The 26,066-nt window shown below is 37.3% G+C and overlaps 1 protein-coding gene across 1 annotated transcript in view; it reads right to left on the bottom strand.

The window, feature by feature from the left end:
- GRIK2 (glutamate ionotropic receptor kainate type subunit 2) overlaps positions 1 to 26,066 on the bottom strand; it is a 626,277-nt gene that overhangs the window by 410,264 nt on the left and 189,947 nt on the right. The window lies entirely within an intron of this gene.

Genomic DNA, 26,066 nt, shown 5'->3' with positions numbered 1-26,066 from the left:
GTTTTGAGGACTTAGCATGTTTACACCTAAAAAAGGAAGCTATTCAGTATTTTTAAATGTTATATATTACCATAAGGAAACTAAAATATCATATCTTGCTAAGAGCAAGAAAAAACATTGGTCATCAAATGGGTCATTACATATTTAAATAAATTATTGGCTTTTTAAACTATCATTATGTGGATAATTAACCAGTCTTCTTGTCTTCTAACCACCCTTCAAGTAGCATAATTTATCATCCTTGGGTCTGAAACTTCCTCTTGGTCATTGGTTAAAATGAATAAAATGAGGGCTATAAAATTTGGAAAGCACCTCTTCTTCTTAAAGGCAGTATTTACTTCTTCCAAACTTTAATGGCACTTAAAACTGTGCCATGTATCAAATTAACTACACATTACCTTGCCTTTTTTTTTGTTTGTCATAATTTATGTACATAAAACTAGGCTCCCAAGAAATTTCATGGCTCCAGAAAAGCAAATGGAAGATGTCAGAAAATGTTGTAATCAATTTATTGTTAGTTACCAATAACATCCATTGGCTATATCTTTCCACATGCATCTGTTGTCATATTACAATTACACATTACCTATTTCATTAAGTTTTTACTTTAACATGCTTATATTTTAATTGTATGAACAGAGAGATTCTGAAGCAAGTTTTCAAATGGCAGAAATTAACCTTTTAACAAGAAGCAAGGGCTTCAATCTGGTTTTTCATTTCTTTGGGAGAATTTATAACATTTTCTGCTTCCAAAGAAACATCCTTAAAAGGGTTTCAATCCCAATTTTAGTACATTGCTACTACATATTGTCAGAACACTTAGCTGCAGACAAATTTTTACACTTTACATAAGTATTATGGAAGTAATTATTATACATTGTGTTTACATTTTATGTGACACAGTATCCCCCTCACAACTAAAATCCACTCTGAATAGAAACTACAGTTGTTAAACTTTAAAAAATGCATGCACACAGTTCTTTTTTCTTATTCTTGGCAATTATAAAAGTAATTATGGACAAGATTGCTGGTCAGATGTGTGAAATTCCTGGTTGTTAAAGTCCCAGCTCATAGCCTCTGCTTTAATGAAATATGTCATACAATGCATAGTTCTCTAATATCATTTAACCTATAAATTGTGCTTCTGACCCTTTCATCACTCCAATAGAGAATACAAAGAATAGAATTCATTATAAATTCATGGAGCTTCTAAAACATGAAGAGATACTGGTTATAATTCATTCATGAGTTATTTTCAGTTTATGAAGGAAGATCTTGCCAAAAGAGAGTAAAAGCAAAGCACATTAAATCATAAAATTATATGCAGATTTTGCTGAGCACAGTCTTTTTCTCCACAAATAGTTCCAGCCTCGTTCTCACTCCACCCCTGAAAATAAACAATTCTTCTTTCTCATCATGTGAACTTCAATATCCCAACCAAAAATTCCGCTTGCCAAAATTGTGGTTCTGCTATTTTTCTCTCCCACAATGATCTACAAGACCGTATTTTATCTACAAGCTCATGCTTCTAATCTCTTCAAGTCTCTAACCAAATATTCACCTGCTTCTAAGTTAGCTGTGATTAAACCAGTTAAATCAACTACTCTATCTACTCAGGCCTGATGTGAAGACATTGACATTTATGAAATTCTGCTCTATTCAATTGATGATGAAGATGTATATGTTGATTATTTGCACTCTTAGGTCTAGCTCACATCCATTATTTTCAGATAAATGGTAGGGTGTTTCACATCAGGGATTGTATTATTGATTTGACTTGTGTTAACCAAAAGAAGTTAATATGCTGAAATAATGTTTCAGATAACTATTATGCAAATTAAAACAACAAGATGATGTATTCACCAAGACTTAGGTTGAGCAGTTTGTATTTGGAAATACAAAGAAGTCCATCATTATTCTGAAAGATAATTTTCTTTGATTAGGGCTTAAACCAATGTGATGTGAATCATTTAACAATTCAAATAAGTGATAAATTCACATTACTATTGAACATTTACCTTGAAAGAAGTATAAAAGCAGTATTGTTCTGATTGTATGTACAGGTAAACACTACAGGTTTTCCATTTTATCCTGGAGTTATGTAACATTAACAAGGAAGTGTACATGATCAGTAGTATTCAGGGTTGTTTTGCTCCAGTCCTGTCACTGAGACACAAAACCTTCTACAAATCACATCTAATTAGTGGGCTTAAAGTTTTCACATTAAAATGTTAAAATGTAGAGAGATACACTACTATATTATCTCTAAGATAACCTCCATCTCTTAAAAAAAAACCCTATCATTTATTGAGTCTCTCTCCCCCAAGAATCAGAATTATTCAAATAAGAGAAAGAATAAAATAATTTCTGTCTAGAAGATATTAACTGGTGCCTTAAGCCATTGTTCGAAGAACTGTTAAGATGAAGTCTTATTCTCCCCAGTTGTCACTAAAATCCTATAAGCTGTATATACCCGGTGAAAGTGAGGAGTTTAATAAGCTTCAAAATGTTGCCATAGAATTTCTAAAAAAAGGTGAATTCATCCATTAAAAATAAAAATATGATGATCACTTTCCATAGGAGAGAGAAAACCAGATGATCAAAATGAGGGTACAATGACTTATGGTTTCAGAGTAAAGAAGTACAATTTGTTTTCTTTAGCAGGGAGGAAATAATTTTATATTAATGTTGATTACTGAATTCCTTTTGGTGGGTATATTCCTAATTGAAACACACTGACAAAGCATTTTTGTTTTTTATTTACTTTTTTTTTCTTTTTCCTTGGAAGAAAAGAGAACTTGAGGCAAGATAATATTATAAATAACATTTTTAAAAGTTTGCTATTTGAAGTTTCCTCTGTGACACAGTAAGTAAGAGTCAATTGCAGTGGCTTGGGCCTGTGAGGAGGTGGAGTGGGTTAAAGAATCTGGCATTGCTGCCGCTGCAGTGTAGGTTGCAGCTGTGGCTAAGATTAAATCCCTGGCCCAGGAACTTACATATGCCACAGGTATGGCCATTAAAAAAAAAAAAAAAAAAAATTGCTACCATATTTTTGTAAGCACTTTACATTTGTCCATTTATCCCATCCTTGCAAAAATCATATAAGAAATGAAGCCAGGGCACATAAAAGTTAAGTGTATTTGCCAAGGTCACATAGCTAATAAAAAGTGGTGAAGGATCAGCACCAATGAGGTCTCAGACCAGAGCTCACTTACTTAAACACTGAACTGTGTCACCATCAGGATGAAGAGAGAAAAAGGAAAGGCAAACTGTTCTGCGTAAGGAGTAATAAATCAGGGTTGGAGAAACCATCAAGAGAACTAGGAGGAAGAGCTGTAAAAGGCGAGTTTGGAGCAGTTAGGAAGTCCGGTACAATCCAAGCTGATATGACACCAACAGGCAAGAATAAGTGAAAATGTGGGCGGACGCAAAGAGAACAATGTCCAAATAACTTCTAAACGCAGGGAGATGCAATATTCCGTTCAAATCTACTATATGCTCTCTCTCCACACAACCACGCAGTAAATTCAGCTGTCATACTTCATGTCTTTGTGTGGGTGGTTTTTGGGGTAATCAAGGAACAGAGGCTTTGTTTCATATGTGGAAGAGTGTAATAACCACCAAAAGACCTGACAGAGACAGGAGAATTCAGAGGAAGCAACTATAGCCAGAGGTGACTGGATAAAATGCCATCCCCACCCCTGCCAAAGAAATCTCAAGTTACTGAAAAAGACCACATGGCCCTGGTAACATCTTTGTTATAAATACTACTTCTTGGAGTTCCCATCGTGGCTCAGTGGTTAACGAATCTGACTAGGAACCATGAGCTTGCAGGTTTGATCCCTGGCCTTGCTCAGTGGGTTAAGGATCCAGCATTGCTGTGAGCTGTGCTGTAGGTCACAGACACGGCTCGGATCCAGCGTTGCTGTGGCTCTGGCGTAGGCTGGCCGCTACAGCTCCAATTAGGCCCCTAGCCTGGGAACGTCCATAGGCCGAGGGAGCAGTCCTGGAAAAGGCAAAAAGACAAAAATAAATAAATAAATAAATAAATTTTAAAAATAAATGAATACTACTTCTTTAACAGTTCCTTATCAATTCTTATACTAAAGATAGAGAAGATCTTTGCTATGATATGGCTCTCAGAGTGACACCAGTGGAATACCAGGCAGGCATGGGAATAGTGCAGGAAATGAAACTTGCTCTGAGTCCAGAGGCTAACTTAAAATGTTTCCTGACTCTTCTATCAAAGACAGATACTATTAGCTCAGAATTGTTTTAAAACTGAGAATGTTCTAAATTCATTCAGCAAACATATTCAGGATCTATTGAGTGCCAGGGAACAAAGTACTGTACCAGACAAAAAAAATCCCTGTGCTCTTAAGCTGGACATCCCAGTAGGCTTACATTTGGATTCAGGAGTCACTACTAACCATCTTAAGTGACAGTGATCCAACTGCTGTCTTTTTTATATACACTAAAGTCAACACATAAGTTCAGATAAGGATTTGTCCAAAGCTACATAAAGACATTTTAAGAGTCATTCACTTCAGTTATTTTATCTCTGAAACCACCTACATTTTATTAAAGGAAAGTCTTCCTGGGATCTAGAAAAGTTTTAATTATTGTTCTCATCTCCTCTTGCAGTTAAAACATTGCCTCTATTTAAGGGGTCTTATGATTACTTTTATGGGAAGGTGGCAGAAGGTGAATTGGGTATTATTAATTTCCTCTCATCCTCAACTAGAATATCATCAAGCCCATCTCCCCAAAAAACCAAATTCTAAATCCCACTCCCTCACTCCTAAAGAACATCCTTGTGCTCTTCATTTCGTCTGTATCTCTTGATAGTCCTCAACTCTTCTGCTCATCTTTTTAATGGGAAAGGGCATTTCCAACCATACAGAGTTGCTGTAATCACACAGAGTAACATAAATCACACAGTCTAGCAATCCAGAACTTAGTTTTAAAAAATAAAACCTCATGGAGTTCCTGTCGTGGCTCAGTGGTTAATGAATCCAACTAGGAACCATGAGGTTGTGGGTTCAATCCCTGGCCTTGCTCAGTGGGTTAAGAATCCGGTGTTGCTGTGAGCTGTGGTGTGGGTTGCAGATGCAGCTCAGCTCGGATCCTGCGTTGCTGTGGCTCTGGTGTAGGCCAGCGGCTACAGCTCCAATTCGACCCCTAGCCTGGGAACCTCCATATGCCATGGGAGTGGCCCAAGAAATGGCCAAAAAAAAAGACAAAAATAAATAAATAAATAAATAAAACCTCATACAGCTTAGAAAAAATTAGGCCTCTCAGATGTACTTCTAGGAGACAGTTGACAGATAGGTGGTAGAAACGAAAATAAAGAGAAAGAAGGAGTTTCTGTTGTGCTCAGCAGGTCACGAACCTGACTAGCATTTATGAGGATTCTGGTTTGATCCCTGACCTTGCTCAGTGAGTTAAGGATCCAGCATTGCCACAAGCTGTGATGTAGGTCACAGACTCAGCTCAGATTCCAAGTTGCTGTGGCTGTGGTGTAGGCTGGCAGCTGTAGCTCTGATTCGACCCCTGGCCTGGGAACTCCATATCCTGCAAGTGCAGCCCCCCCCCCAAAAAAAAGCCAAAAAACAAAAATAAATAAAGGAAAAAGATACTTGAATATCTGAGACTCAATTACTTGTTCATTCATTTATTTTTGTTTGAAAGTGAAAAAGAAAAGACACAGACAGAAAGAAAAAAATCAGTTTAAAAGCAATTCCATCTGGGTCAACTGACAACTGAGCTGAGACTCTCTTGGTAGCATGGTAACCAAAAGGCCTTGTAAGAATATGAATGTTTAAGATCAGTTTAAAGTTTGAATTGTTCATAACGTAAGTCACTGGGGACTCCTAGAGACTCCCGGCCCTTTAGTGAAAGAAAAGTAGTGTTACATACAACACTTTCGCATGCATGGATTTGGAGCTGAAGTGTGGGGAAAAAGAAGTTGTGAATCATAGTTAAGCTGACAATAGGGCAGAAGTAAAGAAAAGGATACCAAACACAAAGAAAAAAAATTGGTAGAGAGAAAAAATCACAACCAGAGATAACCAAGAAGCTATAAGGCCCACAAAACCTGCCTCTGTGACAGGCCTGGTCTTACCCAAACTCAAGGTGTTAGAGATTTCAGATGACTTCTGATATGTGTATATGTGGATGAAAATATATGCACATGCATTCATATAAATATTTACATATGTGTGCATGTATTTCCCTGTTCTTACATTTAGGAAAGTCATAAAGCCATAAAGTCATGTAGTCTGCTTTATCTGTTATCAAACAGACTCTGGCATCACCTGGATCAGGAGTCAGCAAACCATGTCTCGTAGGTCAAATCTGTCCTGCCACTGGTTTTTGTAAATAAAGTTCTACTGGAACACAACACCACCTTTTGGCTTATGTATTGTCTAAGGCTGCTTTTATGTTACAAAGAAGAATGGAATAGTTGTAACGGCGATTATGGATTTCAAATTCTAAATTTCAAGTTCCAAAGTCTGGCTGTTTATAGAAAAAGTCCTCTTACCCATGATCCAGACTCTCACCCTCCAAACCTCCTGCCTACTGGAAAACATTTATAGAGTGCCTATAATTATTATTATTGTCCCTATGCTTAAAGACTATTTTTAGAGCAGTTTTATGCTAACAGCAACATTTAAAGCAAGGTACAGCTATTTCCATATACTCCCCGGCCCCACACAGGCATAGTCTCCCCCATTACAAAGATCCCACACCAAAGTGCTGTTTTGTTTTTTTTTTACAAGTGATGAGCCTATATTGACACTTCATAACATTTCAAAAATGCACAGTTTACATTCCTATTCATTTTTGGTGTTGTATATTCTATGGGTTCGGACAAATTTATAATGACATGGATCCATCATTATAATATCATACAGAATATTTCTGATGCCCTGAAAGTCCTCTATACTCCACGTATTTACCCCTTACCCCACCCCTCCCCACAAACCCTGGCAACAAGTAATCTTGTAAGTCATAGTTTTGCTCTTTCTAGAATGTCATATAGTTGGGTTGATACAGTATGTAGCCTTTTCAGATTGACTCCCATCATTTGGTAACAGACATTTAAGATTCCTCCATGTCTTTTCATGGCTTGATGACAAATTATGTGGAGGCTCTTTTCATACTTGCTGTCTGTACATTTTCTGTGGTGAGCTGTTTGTTAAGGTCTTTGACCCCTTTTCTAAATTTAGTTGTTTTCTCACTGTTAGGTTTTAAGAGTTCTTTGCATATTTTGGATAATTGTATTTTGGATACATGTGTCTTTTATAAATATTTTTTCTCTATGACTTATCTTCTCACTCTCTTAATCTTTCCTCCTTTTTTCCCTTTTGGTTTCTATGTTTTTGACTCCTTGTCATAGTCTCTCAAGTAACTATTTCAAACTTCAGGATCCTGAGAAGTCTGTGGATGTTCAACTTTAAGTTTCTCCCTATCTTCACCTTCTTCTTTCTCTCATGTCTGTGTTCCTCAAGCTTAACCACTCACTTTGGCCCTGACCTGACGGCTTCTAGACTTCATTATCTTGCCTAAATCCATTCTTATATGTTTATTTGTCTACTAATATTCTCTCTTTCTCTCTCTCTCTGTTTTTTTAGGCCTACACTCAAGGCACATGGAGGTTCCAAGGCTAGTGGTTGAATCGGAGCTATAGCTGCTGGCCTATGCCATGGCCACGTGAGATGCGAGCTATACCTGGGACCTATACCACAGCTTGCAGCAATGCCAGATCCTTAACCCACTGAACAAGGCCAGGGATCAAATCCGCATCCCCAGGGATACTATGGGTTCTTAACCAACTAAGCCACAACAGGAACTCCCTAATATTCTCTATTCTTCCTTTAAAACAACATAAAAATGTCCCTACCATTCTTATTCCCTGTAACTCACCACCCTGTATACTTCTACCCATGTTTTTATTACCACCCACTTACACTGTAAATTTCCTCAGCCTGACTTTACCTTGCTACTCCATTGAATTTTACTTAGAAGTCACCAAGGACTAACTGATAATCAATTTTCCGTTTTCTTCCTCCTTAAGATCTCTTTAGTAATAGATTTTGTTGTATCCTTATTAAAACTCTTTTCTCACTTGGTTTCTAAGCCTCTCTAAAAATTCTACTGGTACCCAAGTGAAATACACTGCTTACTTTTCCTCAAGCATATGCCATACTTCCCAGCCTCAGGCCAATTTTTATAGCTCTGCTTCCTTTGAAATAAACAACACCACTTCTCCTCCTCCTTCTCCTTCTCATTCTTCTTTTTTTTGTAGCACAAACCCTATCTACTTCAAATTGTGACACAACAAATCACCCAAATACACAGTACCAGTATATAAAGATCCAGGAGGACAAACATCTTTTCGTATTTTCTGTCATGTCTCCAATATCAGCTACACATTAAACAGTAAGTAACAAATGACAAAATGCATTTAATATCTGAAAATCCAAAGATCACCTATTTTAACACCCTTCACCTTTTTCCCAGGTTGATGAAATAAATTATTGGTAAGAGTGGATTATCAAAGCTCATTTCAGTGTTTGTTTCCACATTTTCATGCTAAGTATTTATACTCAATTGTCGCATAACTGTTTCCTCTTCAGGGTATCTTTAACAAAGTACCTACTAAATTAGGAAAATCACCTACTGTGATTATCATTAACTGTGAACTCTTTAATGTATTATCCGACGGCCAACACTTTATAATTTTCCTCTTACATGTACATTTTACCCCTGAGATTTGGTTGATGTGATGTAAGTTTACTCAAATATAGATACAATTTTTATTGGGGGGGGGTGTATTCATTTTAGAAAAACACTTATAGAACATTCTATTCATAAATTCTGTAATGTTTTCCAATACCATGAGAAAAATGTCTCCCAAATGTGATATTACGCCTACAGTAACATATGAAGCTGTCATCTATTCAAAAACTAAACCTTGTTCATTCAGAAGTAAAAAAATGAAAAAAAACCAACTTTAATATTACTTGGAGTCTTCTATTGGCAGCATAATCTTTAACACCTAATTTTATGAGATCATAGTGCCTCAAGTATCAGCTCCCACTTATCCCACGAAAATTTGTTGACTGCTTTTCATATTCAAGTCACTCTTCCAGCATAGAAATGAGCTTTGTAGCTTCAAGAAGTTTATAATGTTATAAGAAGGGAGTAATACATTAAGCAACTGGACTTTACTTTTCATATCTAAAAATGGTGATAAAAATTCCTGCCCTGCTCAGCTCACTGTAGGCTTGGAAGAGTCAGATGAGCAGTGAAAGAACTCTGAAAAATATAAATAACTGTACATATCCTAACTATTATGGTTATACTGAGTTCACAACAACAAAGTATCAAAGACCAAAATGCATTAAACAGTAAGGCCTGTGGCAGATGAGAGGGGAAATACCAACAGGGAGCAGAGAATTAGGAAGTTTTTATAAAGGAAGTTGCTTCCCTCCACTACCATCTCACTCTTTCACCTCATATCTAGACGGTAGACTTTGCCTATCAGTGGTCTAATCTATGGCACCACTGGCCAGCCCAAGGTCTTACAAAGCTCTTAATCCTTTTGTCAACACCTTCAAACTTTTCTTGGGTACTGGAAGAATGAGCTTAAATTCCTTAATTGGAAGCATTTCATCTTATCTCCAACTTCCAACTGCTCAGTTTCCTTAACCCTCCACTCCAACTAAATTTCAGTTGCAATAATTGTTTTATATCATTAATTTGGTCATTTATTTTTATTTGTTCCAGCAAAGATTTAACGTGGCTCATTTGGCAATTAATCATGTAATGTAATTCCTTGTGGCATCTGTTCTGCTGTTGCATCAAACTGTTACTTATATTTTCTTTTTCATTTATATTGTTTCCTTTTTTAACTTTTTTTTAAATCTCCTAGTCAGATACTAATTGTCATTAAACATTGACAATATGTTTTAATCTTCTCTTCACATCTAATCCCCCAGGGTCATTTTTATGATTTTGCTCCAGTCCTATGAATTTAATGATGTACAATTTCTCCACAGTACAGTTGTTCCTGCTAAAGAGAGATAACATAGCTTTTGTCTATGGAAAACAAAAAATATAAGATATTACCGAATTTGGGAGTTTCCTTCATGGCTCAGCAGTTAACAAACTTGACTAGTATCCATCCCTGGCCTTGCTCAGTGGGTTAAGGACCCATTGCTGCTGTGAACTGTGGTGCAGGTTGCAGACAAGGCTTGGATCTGGTGTGTGGCTGTGTTATGGTGTAGGTTGGCAGCTGTAGCTCTGATTCGACTCCTAGCCTGGGAAACTCCATTGGTTGCAGGTACAGCCCTAAAAAGTAAAAAAAAAAAAAAAAAAAAAAAGTTACCGAATTTGCCCTGTGCCTCCCAGATCCTTTTTCAAACCTAAAGGGTTTATTCCCTTGGTTGCTGGGGAGGTGGCCTGCTGGCATTCCCAGGAATTGCCTCTACTGAAGAGCCCCTCCCTCAAAACATATCTCCTTCCCAGAACAGTGACAGTTCATATGCAAAAGTCATCAGTGCCAGGGAACAAGGACCCAGCTCCTCACGCAGACTTGGGACAACTATGAAGGGCCATCTCAGTTTTGGAGCTTCCTGGAGTCAGCTGAGCCCATACTGTGACTTCACTCCAGCTAAAACGTTGTCCCTTGCTTAATCTTGCTTCTTTTTTCTCAACAGAACTTCCTACACATCGATATACATTTAATTATTCATACCTGCTTTCCCCCAAAACTCAGCTTATAACCAAAAATATGAAATTAAAAACAAAATGAATACAAAGCTGATGATGTTGCTATTTTTCACTCACTTCCTAGGAACTCTTAAGAAACTTAATGCTCAGTTAAGGTAGCTGTTGTCTATGTTGGTTTATAGTCACCCCCCACTCCACCCCATGCATCACTGTTAATCTATTTCTTACATTTCAACAAGTATCTATTGTGTAACTTTCTTACAAAATCAGTCTTAAACATTTTTAAAATATATAAAAAGAAAGAACAGTCTTGAAAGAAAAAAAGGGAAAAATAATTTCCCTATAAGATTGGTGTAAAATTCCACAGAATTTCAGTGTTTGGTTGTAGTCATTAGAAAATACTTTAAATAAGTTGAATTTGAGATGACTCTTAAGACAGGAATTGGCAATAGATATAAAGGCATAGTAGATGATCTCAAGCTGAGGACAGGAGAGGTAGGTAAGCCCAGAAAGACTGACGGCCCCTAACATAAGTTAAACCACAAAAGATGACTAGTGTTAGTGTGAAAGGAGAGAGAGAAATACTAAATGGAGATTATAGCAAATCCAAGTTAAAGAGGTAGAAACGAGCATTTTGTGAATGTATGCAGAAGAATAAAAAGTAAAAAATAAACAAGACATCTTAACTAGAACAAAATATCCACCACTGCTGAAATCAATGCCACATCAAAAGTGAGACACAGAACCTCAAGCACATTTCTTTACAAATGCAAGTCAGCAAAAATGCTGTACACAAACAAATCCTTCCCCTCTATTTAAGAGATGTCAGGAACCATCTTCTTTGTCTTCTACAAAAGGATAATGTTTTATTTCTCCGCTTAGGAAAACTTCTGCCTTTCAATCCACTTCATCTTTAGTCCATATATAAGTCAAGATTCACAAACTCCGCCAATGATTTAAACAGGAAAAATTTAATATGAAGAATTAAACAGTAAGAGGTAATGCTTTTTCTGGATAAAGAAAATGTGAATCACACACACACACACACACACACACACACACACACACACAGTATTAATTACTCAGCCAGAAAAAAAAGAATGAAATAATGCCATTGGAGCATCATCATACTAACTGAAGGAAGTCATATAGAGAAAGACAAATATATGATAACATTCATATGTGGAATCTAAAAATAGTACAGAATAGAAACAGACTCAGAAGACAAACTTATGGTTACCAAATGGGAAAGGTAGAAGAGATAAATTAGGAGTATAGGATTAACGAATACATGCTACCATATATAAAACAGATAAACAACAAGGATTCACTGTGAGCAGAGGGAACTATATTTGATATCTTTAATAACCTATAAATGAAAAGAATCAAAAAATAAAATTATATGTTTTGTTGTACACTTGAAACTAACACAATATTGTAAATCAAATATACTTCAATAAAAAAAAAAGAAAACCTTTCCTCTGCCCTCCAGTGTCCTCTATGACAAAGCCTAACACCAAGTCATATGACAAAGGTGAAATGTTTATAAGGGTCCAGCTCCAGTATTGCAAAAGTGGGCAGGGGGGAAGGGTGTGGTGGATTTAATAATAGAGCTGATAGATAATAAGCTAATAACTAGTATAGTCTATCCATCATAGGAATAAAAACATTAAATGACATAATAATAAAAGAAGTACATACTGCGGAAAAATGAACCAAAGTTCAAGTATACTATGTTTTAAAAATTAAGAAATATGTCCAAATACATCCTGAGCACATTACATAGACAGGTAAACATATTTAGCTCTCTATAATAATATGTGCTTCAAAGCCAAACAAAAATCTGAAGCACTACAAATATTAAAATATTATCATAGTCCATTATTACTACTCTCTTCAAGTATCTAAACAAATTCACTTAGTAAATAAATAATTCAGTTACCCAAAAGGCTTGAGTCCAAAATTTCTATCTCCGAAATACCTTTCTCCTGAGCTCCAGAAACATTTAATCTCTTATCTACTGAACACGTTCATTTGGATATCCAATCAGTAGTTACTTCTAGTATGAACATCCAAATCTCAGTGAGATCCTGGTAAACTAGCTCTCAAAAATAAAAACCAGCCCTGAATGCATTTTGTGCCAGTTTCTGCAGCATCAATCTCCCCAACATGGCCTCACAAGTTTCTGATAATTTAGCAACCATTAAAACGATTGGTAATTACCTATTCAGTGTCTTAGTGAATCTCAGCCTTCTTCACTTCAATATTCAAGCCAGAAACCTTGGTTTCATCTTTAATTTCTCCTCCTCCTCCTTCATCACACATTTCATGTACCATATCAGCTGTTCAGCTTTGTTCCTTCAATCTTGTCACTATCCTTGTTCCCACTGCCACTACCTTGCCTCATGCGTTTTTTGTTTCACTAAGCTAACTGGTGTTCTTGCCGCCAGTCTATCTTTCCCATACATTGCTCACTGCAGCTCTGATGATCTTTTTTATAGTTGAAATATAATTGACATATAACAGTGTATAAATTTAAGGTGAATGATGTTGTTCGTTTGATACATTTCTATATTATTATATGAAAACAAGCTTTAGCTGACACATTTATCATATCAGATAACTATCACTTCCTTACTATGGTGAGAATATTTCAGATGTATTCTCTTGGCAACTTTGAAGTATGCAATACAGTTGATTATAATCATCATGCTGTACATTAGATCAGAGTTAACTTACGCATCTACTACTTACAAGTTTGTACCCTTTGACCAACAATCTCCCCAAGTTCCCACACTCCGGTCTTGGTAACCAACATTCTACTCCCTGTTTCTATGAGTTCAGGTGTATTTGGATTCCACATATAAGTAATAGCATGCAATATTTGTCTTTCTCTGGCTTTTCTCACTTAGTAAAATACCCTTGAGGTCCATTCCTGTTGTGGCAGGCACACGACAGGATTGATCTTTCAATGCACACAAATATGGCTGCTTCACTTATATTTAAAAAAAAAAAAAAGTAAGTGGGAAATTCCTGTTGTGGCACAAGCAGTAGGGAACCCAACTAGCATCCGTGAGGACCTGGGTTTGATCGCTGGCCTTGCTCATTGGGTTAAGGATCCAGCATTGCTGTGGGCTGTGGTAGAGGTCGAAGATGTGGCACAGATCCTGTGTTGCTGTGGCTGTAATAGGCCTCCGACCACAGCTTTGATTTGACCCATGGCCTCGGAACCTCCATATGCTGCACATGCAGCCTTAAAAACAAACAAACAGGAGTTCCCGCCGTGGCGCAGTGGTTAACGAATCCGACTAGGACCCATGAGATTGCGGGTTCGGTCCCTGGCCTTGCTCAGTGGGTTAAGGATCTGGCGTTGCCGTGAGCTGTGGTGTTGGTTGCAGACGCGGCTCGGATCCCGCGTTGCTGTGGCTCTGGCGTAGGCCAGTGGCTACAGCTCTGATTCGACCCCTAGCCTGGGAACCTCCATATGCCGCGGGAGTGGCCCAAGGAAATAGCAAAAAGACAAAAAAAAAAAAACAAAAACAAACAGGAGCTCCCGTAGTGGCGCAGTGGTTAACAAATCCGACTAGGAACCATGAGGTTGCAGGTTCAGTCCCTGGCCTTGCTCAGTGGGTTAAGGATCCAGCGTTGCTGTGAGCTGTGGTGTAGGCTGCAGACGCGGCTCAGATCCCGCGTTGCTGTGGCTCTGATGTAGGGCTCCAATTGGACCCCTAGCCTGGGAACCTCCATATGCCACAGGAGCGGCCCTAGAAAAGGCAAAAAGACAAAAAAAAAAAAAAAAAGGTTTTTGAAATGGAATACCATGCTCTCTATGGCTCCTAATGACTTTTCTAGTCTCATCTCACCTTTCCCCCAATCCCTCTCCCCCTGCACACCACACACTGCTTCCTCTCCAGCCACTTGCCTGACACACCTTACAGCTCTCAATGTGACTGCTTTCCCTTTCAGGCTTTTACAATTATATCATTCTCTGCTTAGACTGTTTATTGCCTTGAATTTATACTTTTTATGCTTTTTTTCTTATCATTGGCCTGTTCAATTTTTTAATTCCCCCACTGGCCATCTATTAGCTTCAAAGTTGTATCTAATTAAATTCTAATTATCCTTATTTTTTGAGTTGCAGGCATATTTTACCCTTAAAAAAAGGTTAAAGAAATTTCTACTCTCTTACACAAAAACTTGCAAATGTCTGGGTACAGATCTTCCCCCTGATAATATCCCATCCTGTCATATATTATTTATATCTTTGTGTTAGCTGCCCCAAACTTGCTTTTAAAACCATCGATTATTTATATTTGCCTATGTGCTTACCCTTTCTTAGTTCACCATTGCTTATAATGTTTTGCATTTTTTTTAACCTGGTTATAATTTCTTCTGAAGTGCATTCTTTAGCAGTTCACAGAGTGTCTTTGCCTAGAAATAGCTTTTTTTTTTTTTTTTTTGTCTTTTATCCTTTTTTTTAGGCTCGCACCAGCTGCATATGGAGATTCCTAGGCTAGGGGTCTAATTGGAGCTGTAGCCACCAGCCTATGCCAGAGCCACAGCAACACCAGATCTGAGCCATGTCTGCGACCTACACCACAGCTCATGGCAACGCTGGATCCTTAACCCACTGAGCGAGGCCAGGGATGGAACCTGCAACCTCATGGTTCCTAGTCAGATTTGTTTCCACTGAGCCTTATTCACCTGAAAATGTCTTTATTTTAGCCTTAATAGGTTCATCACCAATTTAGACATTCTAATGCAGAATTCTAGTCTGACAATTATTTTCTCTCAGAACTTTGAAGATACCATTCTCTTATTTTCTAGCCTCCAATGTTTCTTTTAAAACTTGTTGTGTAATTAATCCTAAATCATTTGCTTATACCTATAAATGGATTTATTTTTGTGTAATCTGCTCAGAACTCGCTGTGGATTTCAATATGAGGGCTCATATATTTCATTAACTCTGGAAATTCCTCAGTCATTTACTCCTTAAATAGCTTCCTATCCATTCTCTCAGCTCCTTCTGAAAATCCTATTTCATACAGATGGATGGATGGATGGATAAATTCTGTCATTCTATTCTCCATGTCTCTTCATTATTCTCCCATACTTTCTCTTTTACTTGTGCCCCACTTAAGGGAATTATCCCCAGATCTTTTTTCTTGATATAGCTTTGTCTAATTTGCCATATAACCCATATCTTATGTTTTTAAATTGTAATACCTATAGTTTCTACTTCTAGAAGTACTAGTTTGTTTTTTGTTTTTTTTTTTCTGGTTTTGTCTGTTAATTATTTTGCCTTGTCCTTTTATTTTAGTTAACTAACTCTATTTTCCTTTGGATCTCTTTGTGGCAAAAACATAAATCCATTCAACAATTTCTAGAAGTATCTTCAACACCAAGGATATAGCAGTAAATAAAAGACAAAAATTGTCATCATTAAGCTTACATTTTTATTTTATGTTCTTTTTCAGACTGTCCTATCATCTCAAGTTCTCGAGGGATGCTGACTCTCCTATTCGTTATGATTTCCAAATCTCCCTCAATGTGGATGACTTCTGTAATAGAGAGGTTAGGAATCATCAATGAGTAGGGATTTTTTCTCTATGGGACTCTCTGTACAGGTGTGTTGGAATTCTTCCTTCAGAGTAGTTTTCTATTTACATTTGATTCTACCAGATGTCCAAAGGATTTCATTGTGTTAAGACCAAATTTTAATGTACAATGTCTACCTAGAAATCCCTGCCCCATGGAGAGAAATGTGTATTACCTCCTGCATGGAACAAGCTTTAAGTTTTGATTTCTTATAAAAATACAATTTTTCAGTTTGTTTTGTTTTCCATTTAGAGCCCTGGGCAGAGTTATGCATTCTACTTCCTCTTGTGATCCCATAGACAGATTTTAGTTCCTGTTCTATGAAAGATTTAGCCCTTCCAGATTTTAGCTTTATGGAGAGATCTCAGTTTTAACTTCATGCCCTGTCCTATCATTCATTCCCTATGCCTGAGTGGGGATTAAAACCCAAGTACTAGGCTGTAAGGGCCTTGCTTCACTCTAATGTCTTAAACCCCAACCCTAAATCCCTCACTGCATTATTAAGCAACTCACATTGCTACTGTTTTGTCTTTAATGTCTCTTTTTCCCCCTTGATTTTAATTTTTTTTAAATCTCTCCTTTTTGTTTGAAAATTATTTATAACATTTTATTCACAAAATTTTATGTTAGCTTGGTTTACCACATAATTGGATCTGGCCATTTACATTCTCTGCCTGGAGCACTTAATTCACTAGGTCCCCAACATCAGACAGCACCAAGCAGAGACTATCCTATGAATATCCTATATAACATTTACCTCCTTGTATTGTTTGCTTCCTCATTTGAATTGAGCCCTCTGAGTTGCTTACCTTAGTCATCATTACATAGTAGCATAGTATCTTGGACCCTGGAGACACTATTTGCTGAGTGATCAAATGACTGAAGAAGATACAAATACATGAATTCGTTTTGTCACAATGCACCAGCAGACTCACATTCTTGTACATTCAACATATAGACACACATATTTACATATGTATATAAACACATGTATACAATTTTGACATTTTAAAGTTAATTTGATAAAAAAAAAACTGCTTTGGAGTTTATATAAATACAGAGCCCGAAAACCGACAAAAAATTTTAAAAATGCAATGGCAACTATGGAGCAAATGTCTGAGATTCAAAGATCTTACTAATTTATTAATGTTGATCATTCTTCAAAAATCTCAACTTTCTAGGTAATAATCATGACCAAGGATTATCAGGATGTTATTATAACAAAACGTGTTAAACTAGCTATGTAGATGAGAAGGAAGTATTTATGCTAGGGGATTTCTGTACTTGACTTTTCAAATGAAAAATATCCTTATTCAGAGCTTAGGAAAATGAAAAATATTCTGGTTTACTGATCATAATCCTTTTTTCATACAGTAAGTTCTCCAACTATTAAAAGTTCAGCATGTAACTCAAGTCCCACAGTCTTGCTTTTTTGCAACTTCTGACATATGTGTGCCTGTGTCTGTAGTTATTGCACTAAACATTTATGAATACCTTGTTATATGATCCATAATGTCAGTTTCTTTTCTTTAACTTTGTGTCTTCTAGGTAACATTGTTATACCTTTAAATGATTATGTTGATTTTGAATTTTTTCTGTTATGTTCTTCAAAAGTATTATACAAATTTGAGTTCCCTGGTGGTCTAGTGGTTAAGGAGCTGGTATTGTCACTGCTGTGGCATGGTTTGATCCTGGGGACTTCCGCATGCTACAGAAAATAATTCCTGATGTTGAGCAAAGCAGCAGACTTTGTTAGTATCCTTATCAAAAAAAAAAAAAAAGTTCTCTGAAATTACATTAAACTAGACCATTTTTTTTGAAAACTTGGAAGTATGGGATGCCTTGCAGAAAAGCTTTCCTCTAGAGAAAAAGAAACAAATTTTACTAATGCTGAAAATAGTCTGAATTATATTTGAGTAGTTGGGAAAAACAACTGAGAGGAGGAAGTTCAATTTATTTTCATATTGCATTTAAGTGACCTGCTATGCATCACTAGGTTCCAGAAAGCAAAAATAAGTATTACAAATGAAGTAGAATTAAAATAGTCCTCTACCTTATAAATACAAATTTATGTCAAAATATTACAGCTATTTCATATTTTTTCCTTAAGAGAAAATTTGGAAAACAGTACAACCATGCAAAACAAGATCCATTTATCATTGCATTTATGCCTATAATAAGATCAACTGTAGCCATTATGCCAATACTCAATGACAGATGGCATATGATATAAAGAAATCTAGTTATATACATCTACATCATATAAAATCTGCCATATTAAAAATACTTTTGCTCATATTAAAGCTACTTCTAATTTTCTCTGCCAGAGTAAGCAATTTATTAGGGAGCATGTTTGATGAGAGCAATTAAATTCTCATCTTTCTAGGATGGTAGCATCTTTCAAAGACAAGACATACAACTTCAAACAAAAGCACCAAATTAAATGAAAGGAGGGGAAAAAAGAGCCAGTTGCATAAGTTTTCACTAAACTAGTCTTTTCTGTTCCCAGCTGTCCAAAGAGAACAATGGACTACTTTATGATAATACTGTTCAACACAGAAAACACACAAATATCCAACAGAAAAAAAAATCATAGATTATTTTCATTGCTATGGAGATCTTTGAAAGATATCTAGCATGTCCACTTCATTTGGTACATTATAGTTCAGAAGAGGAAGCTAATCACAAGAGTGTAAATGGTTTGTATAAGGTTCTTTAACTTGTAAGTATCAGCAACACAGTCAATCATAAATAATGGGACATGTGATGCAGCTTACAAGGGTATAAGACTGAAAAAACATAGAAATCCAAGAAAAGAAATTTTGTTCATCTATTTAACTTTAGATTCCACATATATGTGATAACAAACTATTTGGCTTTTTCTAACTTCACTTAGAATGATAATCTCTAGGTCCATCCATGTTGCTGCAAATGGCATTATTTCATTCTTTTTATAGCTGAGTAATATTCAATTGTATATATGTACCACATCTTCTTTATTCCTCTGTCAGTAGACATTTAGGTTGCTTCCATATCTTAGTTATTGTAAATAAGACCTCCATGAACATCAGGGTGCATGTATCTTTTCGAATTAGTGTCATCATATTTTCCAGATATATAACCAGGAGTGGAATTGCTGGATCACATGGTAGTTCTATTTTTAGTTTTTTGAGGACCATCCATACTTTCCTCCACTGTGTCTGCACTAATTTAAATACCCATGAACAGTGTACCAGAGTTCCCATTTTTCCACATCCCTTCCAGAATTTATTATTTGTAGATTTTTTGACAGTAGTCATTCTGAATGGTGTGAGGTAGTATCTCATTGTGGTTTTGATTTGCAAAAGAAAAGAAATATTAAACCATTTAGGATCCATGTAGCACCCATCTTGTTGCTTCAATAATAGTAAAAGTAGGAGTTTGTGCATCTTGATTTATGTACCTTCATTAACATAGCCTAGATGTTCAATAAGAACTAGCTTCTTTCAGAACTTTTTTTTTTTTTGGCTTTTGAGGGCCATACCCTGCAGCATATGGAGATTCCCAGGCTAGGGGTCTAATCGGAGCTATTGCTGCCGGCCTACGCCAGAGCCACAGCAATGCCAGATCCAAGCCATGTCTGCAACCTACACCACAGCTCACAGCAACACTGGATCCATAACCCACTGAGCGAGGCCAGAGATTGAATCCGCAACCTTGTGGTTCCTAGTCAGATTCGTTTCCACTGAGCCATGATGGGAACTCCTGGACCAATTTTCTACCAGCAAGGCTACCCTTTATTCTCTGTATGATTTTCTCACTTCAATGAACTTCTTTTAAACTTTCAGTAAACATTTGCTTAATCAGTACTTCTTTATTCTTGTAAATACTCATGAACTTTTGCTTACAAGTCCTCGTAGCCTCTCTCTGCCACATGTCCTCTCTGTTATGTCCCCATTGCTCTTGCCTGATTGTCTCCATACGCTATAGTTCAAGTTCCCAAGAAACAAAACCTGATTCATCAAAGTGAATTTGAGAGAATAGGGCTTTCCACACCAGGCTATTAAAAGTTTTCTACCTATTATTGATTTTATTGGCTATGGACAAAAGGGAGTTTGGGAAAGGGGGTGAGTAACTGGGGCACCTCATGGTTTCCCTTGCACAAGGAACAGGAGCACAGAAGCTTCCACTTATCAGGAACTGTATGTGAAGAAGTGTCCACTATACATAACTGATCTTTCCCACTCTATGTGATATACTCCATATACTTCCTCAAACTGAAATGCCTACTACTCTTAGTTTACAACCTACCTTTTCCATTGCTATGAAGATTTGCTGATGTCATTCCTTCTGTCTTAGCAATCCTCTAATTCCCATCTCATCTATCCTGGCTAAAAATTCTGTTACATATTCAGAGTCCTTTATTTATTTATTTATTTATTTATTTATTTATTTATTTATTTATTATTTTAAGGGCTGCACCCATGGCATAGGGAGGTTCCCAGGCTAAGGGCTGAATTGGAACTGCAGCCACCAGCCTACGCCAGAGCCACAGCAACATCAGATCTGAGCTGCATCTGCAACCTACACCACAGTTCATGGCAAAGTCAGATTGTTAACCCACTGAACAGGGACAGGGATCGAACCTGCAACCTCATGGATACTAGACAGGTTCTTAAACCATTGAGCCACAACAGAAAATCCTCAGAGTCCATTCTTAGAGGCCAATTTCTCTAAAAAGCCCACCTTATTCCCCTTAACATTTTACTTCTAATTTTTTATGCCACTTGAATTCTGTTTTATACTACGGATATCTGTATGCTTTACTATCTAACTTAGATTTTAACTTTCTTAAGGGTATGGAATATTTCTATCCTCTTTTTATCCTAAGCAGCAACTAATCTTAAGCTTTATGTTTAGTCCTCAGAAAATTCTCACAGAATAAATTAATTGAACCATTCCACAAATATTTATTATATGCCTAATATGTACTAGAGACTACTATAAGCTCTAGGGATATAGCAGTAAACAAAAAAAGGCAAAAATACCTACTCTCTTGGAAATATGTTCTGCTGGAGGAGAAAACAAGTGTACAAGTAAAAAATATAACATGAGATAGGGTAATTGCTGTTAATAATAAAGAAAAATAAAGCAGGGATGAAAAATTCAGAGTGCTAGGAGCTATGTAGTAATTTATTTATTTATTTATTTATTATTTATTTTGCTTTTTAGGGCCACACCCACAGCATCTGGAAGTTCCCAGGCTAGCGGTGGAATTGGAGCTTCAGCTGCTGTCCTACACCACACAGCCACAGCATTGTGGGATGCACGCCATGTTTGTGACCTACACCATAGCTCACGGCAACGCCGGATCCTTAATCTACAGAGCAAGACCAGGGATTGAACCCTCATCCTCATGGATCCGAGTCAGTGTCATTAACTGCTGAGCCACCAAGGAACCACTGAGTAGTAATTTTACTAGAGTGGTCAGAGCAGTGCTTACTAGGAAGGTGACATCTGTACACAGACCAGGAATGGGGCCCTAGGAGGGGGTATGCAGGGATCTGAAGGAAGAGCACTAATGGCGAAGAAACAGTGAAGTGCAAATAGCCACAGTCAGGAATGGGTCTGGCAAGTCCAAGAAAGAGCAAGGAGGTCACAGAGGCTGAAGGAGGACAGGTAAGAGTAGTAAGGGCAGAGAGTTCAGGCTAGAGAGTAGAGTTCATGTAGGGTCTTAGAAGAGACTGTAAGCGTTTTGACTTTGCCCACCAGAGGATTGCTATGATTTTTGTTTTTTTTTGGACACTCTCACAGCATGTGGAAGTTCCCAGGCTGGAGATCAAACCCATGCCATAGCAGTGACAATGATGGATCCTTAACCCACTGAGCCACCAGGAAACTGCAGGAGTGCTATGATCTTAATTACACTGTAGAAGAATAATATTGTCTTTAGAAGACTGAATGAGGGCAAGAATAGATCAGGAGAACTAATAATGAGGGTGAGAGATGATGGTGGCTTGGACCAGGAAGACAGTCGTAGAGAAGGTGAGAAGAGGGTAGATTCTGGATATAATTTGAAGGTACAACTTCACAGATTGTATGATTACATTTGGGGTAAACTGACAGATTGTATGGATTACATGTGGGGTAAAAGGGAAAAAGAAGATTTAAAAATTATTTCCACATTTGAGGGGCTGTACAACTGGGAGGACGGACTCACCATTTGCTAAATCAGGGAGGGTGACAAAATAATAGGTTGTTGGAGGACAAAATCAGGAGTTCAGTTTGAAATGTCATAGAAAGTTTGGGGTAAGAATCAACATTTCAGAGGAGTGATCCAGGAACTGAGATATAAATTTGGGAGTCATCAGATTACAAAGAGTATTTAAAGTCACAGGGATTAGATAAAATCACCTGGAACTTTCCCAAAACATAGGGTTATTTTGTTCACTTAACACTCTGCATCATGTTAACTTCTATTGATTCCCATTTTACAGATGAAGAAAATGAAGCACGTGGAAATTAGATGCCTGCATCTAACTACATTTTCTCCACTGTAAAACAGCAGGAGTTGCAATTCAAACCTGTATGATCTGGCCTCGAAACTGTTCCTACCCACTGTTTTATTGTGCATTTCAATGAACACAATCCATATGTTGCCTGATCTGTAGTAGATATTCAATAAATATTCACTGAATTTGAATGTAATATATCAGCAATAACTTCATTCCTAAATCTAGAAATAAGCCTTCATCAGATATCTCTTAGGCAGTATGGAAAAACATCCATGAAGGGAAATGTTTCAGGTGGGGAAAGTGGTAAGACCAAGGGTATAATTTAGGCCACTTACAGGTAAAGAGGCCACAGCTGTCCTATCCCCTCCCAGCTACCTCCAAGATGACCAAGCAAAACCCACATGCTTATGAAGCAGTCCAAGCACAGAACTGGGTACTTGACATCCATTTCCTTGTTCAAATGCCCCATCTGCTGGACTCTGATTAGCTCTTTTGGCACTAGTACACAAACCTACCCAGGCTTGTTGCTTTCCAGCTTGTCCTGCTCCATAATAGAACAGAGACTCAAACAAAATGAAATGGCTCAGTGCCAAAACTATTCCGATCTTCTCATTTTAGTCAACAGGATAGAAAATAGGCATGCCTGTCATAGCTCAGCAGAAACAAATCTGCTATAACCATGAGGACACAGATTCAATGCCTGGCCTTGCTCAGTGGGTTGGGTGCTGTGAGCTGTGGTATAGGTAGCAGATGTGGCTTGGATCTGACATTGCTGTGCTGTGGTGTAGGCCAGCAGCTACACCTCCAATTCGATCCCTAGCCTGGGAACATCCATATACCACAGATGCCCCCCGCCCAAAAAAGTATAGAAAATAGATACATAGAATTCAGACCTAACTTGGTGCTGCAGGATGCTTCCTGGGGTGTCTTCTGTAATACACAGAGGACATATTTTATTTTATTTTATTTTATTTTATTTATTTTGGTCTTTTTCAGGGCCACACCTGTGGCATATAGAGGTTCCCAGGCTAGGAGTCCAATTGGAGCTGTGGCTGCCAGCCTATACCACAGCCACAACAACACAGGATCTGAGCCATATCTGCGATCTATACCATAGCTCACAGCAACACTGGATCCTTAACCCACTGAGCGAGGCCAGGGATCGAACCCACATCTTCATGGATTCTAGTTGGGTTCATTAACCATTGAGCCACGATGGGAACTCCAACAGAGGAAATATTTAATTCTCCCTAGTCTCTCAGTTTGTGTCTTCTAAATTAGGCATCCTTTTATAGGAACCAAAAAGAGAGGGAAGGGAGACTATTTAGTGTTGTGGGGAAATGAACCAGTATATCCCTGGCCCTGGTGAAATTTACTGTTGGGTAAAATATATATATTTATTTATTTAAATACTGGGATATTGGTGCCCCCCTCCCAGTCTTTTTTTTAGGGAGCACCTTAGATGAAGAGTTGGATTTGGAGGTGTCATTCAGCCACACTACATGAATGGGTTGTTATCTATGGCAAGCCAAGTTTGCAATTAAGACTCAGACCTTGGAGTTTCCACCATGCCTCTGTGGTTAAAAAGCCCAATTAGTATCAGTGAGGACATGGGTTCGATCCCTGGCCTCACTCAGTGGGTTAAGGATCCAGCATTGCTGTGACCTGTGGTATAGGTCACAGACACAGCTCAGATCCTGCGTTGCTGTGGCTCTGGCATAGGCCAGCAGCTGCAGCTCTGATTCCACTCCTGGCCTAGGAACCTCCATATACCAAGGGTGTGGCCCTAAAAAGACAAGGGAAAAAAAAAAAGACTCATACCTATGATGCTGGAAAAGTGGCAGAGAAAAGAGAACTCTCTTACACTGTTGGTGGGAATGTAAACTGGTACAAACACTATCGCAAACAGTATTGAGGTTCCTCAAAAAACTAAAAATAGAATTACCATATGATCCAGCAATCCCACTCCTGGGCAGTGATTCATAGAAACCCATAATTCGAAAAGATAACATGCACCCCAATGTTCATTGTAGCACTATATACAATAGCCAAGACATGGAAGCAACCTAAATGTCCATCAACAGAGGAATGGATAAAGAAGATACAGTATATTTATACAATAGAATATTACTTAGCCATAAAAAAGAATGAAATAATGCCATCTGCAGCAACATGGATGGATCTGGAGATTATCATACCAAATGAAATTAGTCAGATGGTGAAAGACAAACATCATATAATGCCACTTACATGTGAAATTAAAAAAAAGAGATGAAAATAAACTTATCTGCAGAACAGAAACAGACTCAAAGACTTTGAAAACAAACTTATGCTTACAAAAGGGGACAGTTTGGGGGGGAGGGAGGGACTGGGGGTCTGGGATTAGCAATATGCACACTGTGGTATATGGAATGACTGGTCAATGGGGACCTACCGTGTAGTACAAGGAACTCCACCCAATATTCTGTGATAATATATATGATAAAACAATCTGAAAAAGATTGGGTGTGTGTACAGGTATAACTGAATCACTGTGTTATACAGCAGAAATTATCACAACATTGTAAATCAACTACACTTAAATAAAACTTTAAGAAATGAAAAAAAAAAGACTCATATTTTATAAGTGTCTCCACTCTACCTTTACCCCCTCCTCCCCCCCCCCACACACATACACACAAACACACACAGGAGCTCTTCGTCCGCTCAGATTAATGGTAACTTTCCTGTGGTCCTTCTCTCTCAAGGCTGCTTCAATAGAAGCAAGGGATTGCAAATAGCACTGACTTATCTTTTTCTAAAACACAATGAGAGATCTAATTAATACTTTATTAATTGCTTTATCTTACTGAGGGAAACAAGTTTAATAAGTTATACATTGTTCTGATTAGTTGTACTGACCTATGTTTTTAATCCACAGTATAATTTAAGATAAACATACCCACTTATATGTACTCTAAATAGTCAAGGCTCCTATTTCATTGAATGTTTTTATATAACATTTGGTTTTATTTTGTGGCTTAAAAGGTTAATATTTAGGTTTGGTTAAACACTCTTCAAGTTATTACATGTGTTCTAATTTGAGATTCAATTTTAAATTATTTTATTTTAAAGGAAAATTATATTTTCTGTGAATATGTGGATTACTTTAAATATTTTTCATTAATATTTATGACTTAGAGATTGTTTTCATTAAAGTATTATGCCATTTAAAGCATACAGGGGAGTTCCCGT

The sequence above is a fragment of the Phacochoerus africanus genome, chromosome 2 (genome assembly GCF_016906955.1).
Source record: "Phacochoerus africanus isolate WHEZ1 chromosome 2, ROS_Pafr_v1, whole genome shotgun sequence".
NCBI lineage: Eukaryota > Metazoa > Chordata > Mammalia > Artiodactyla > Suidae > Phacochoerus > Phacochoerus africanus.
The sequence above is the reverse complement of the archived record's forward strand: the minus strand, read 5'-3'. Positions and strand labels throughout refer to the sequence as shown.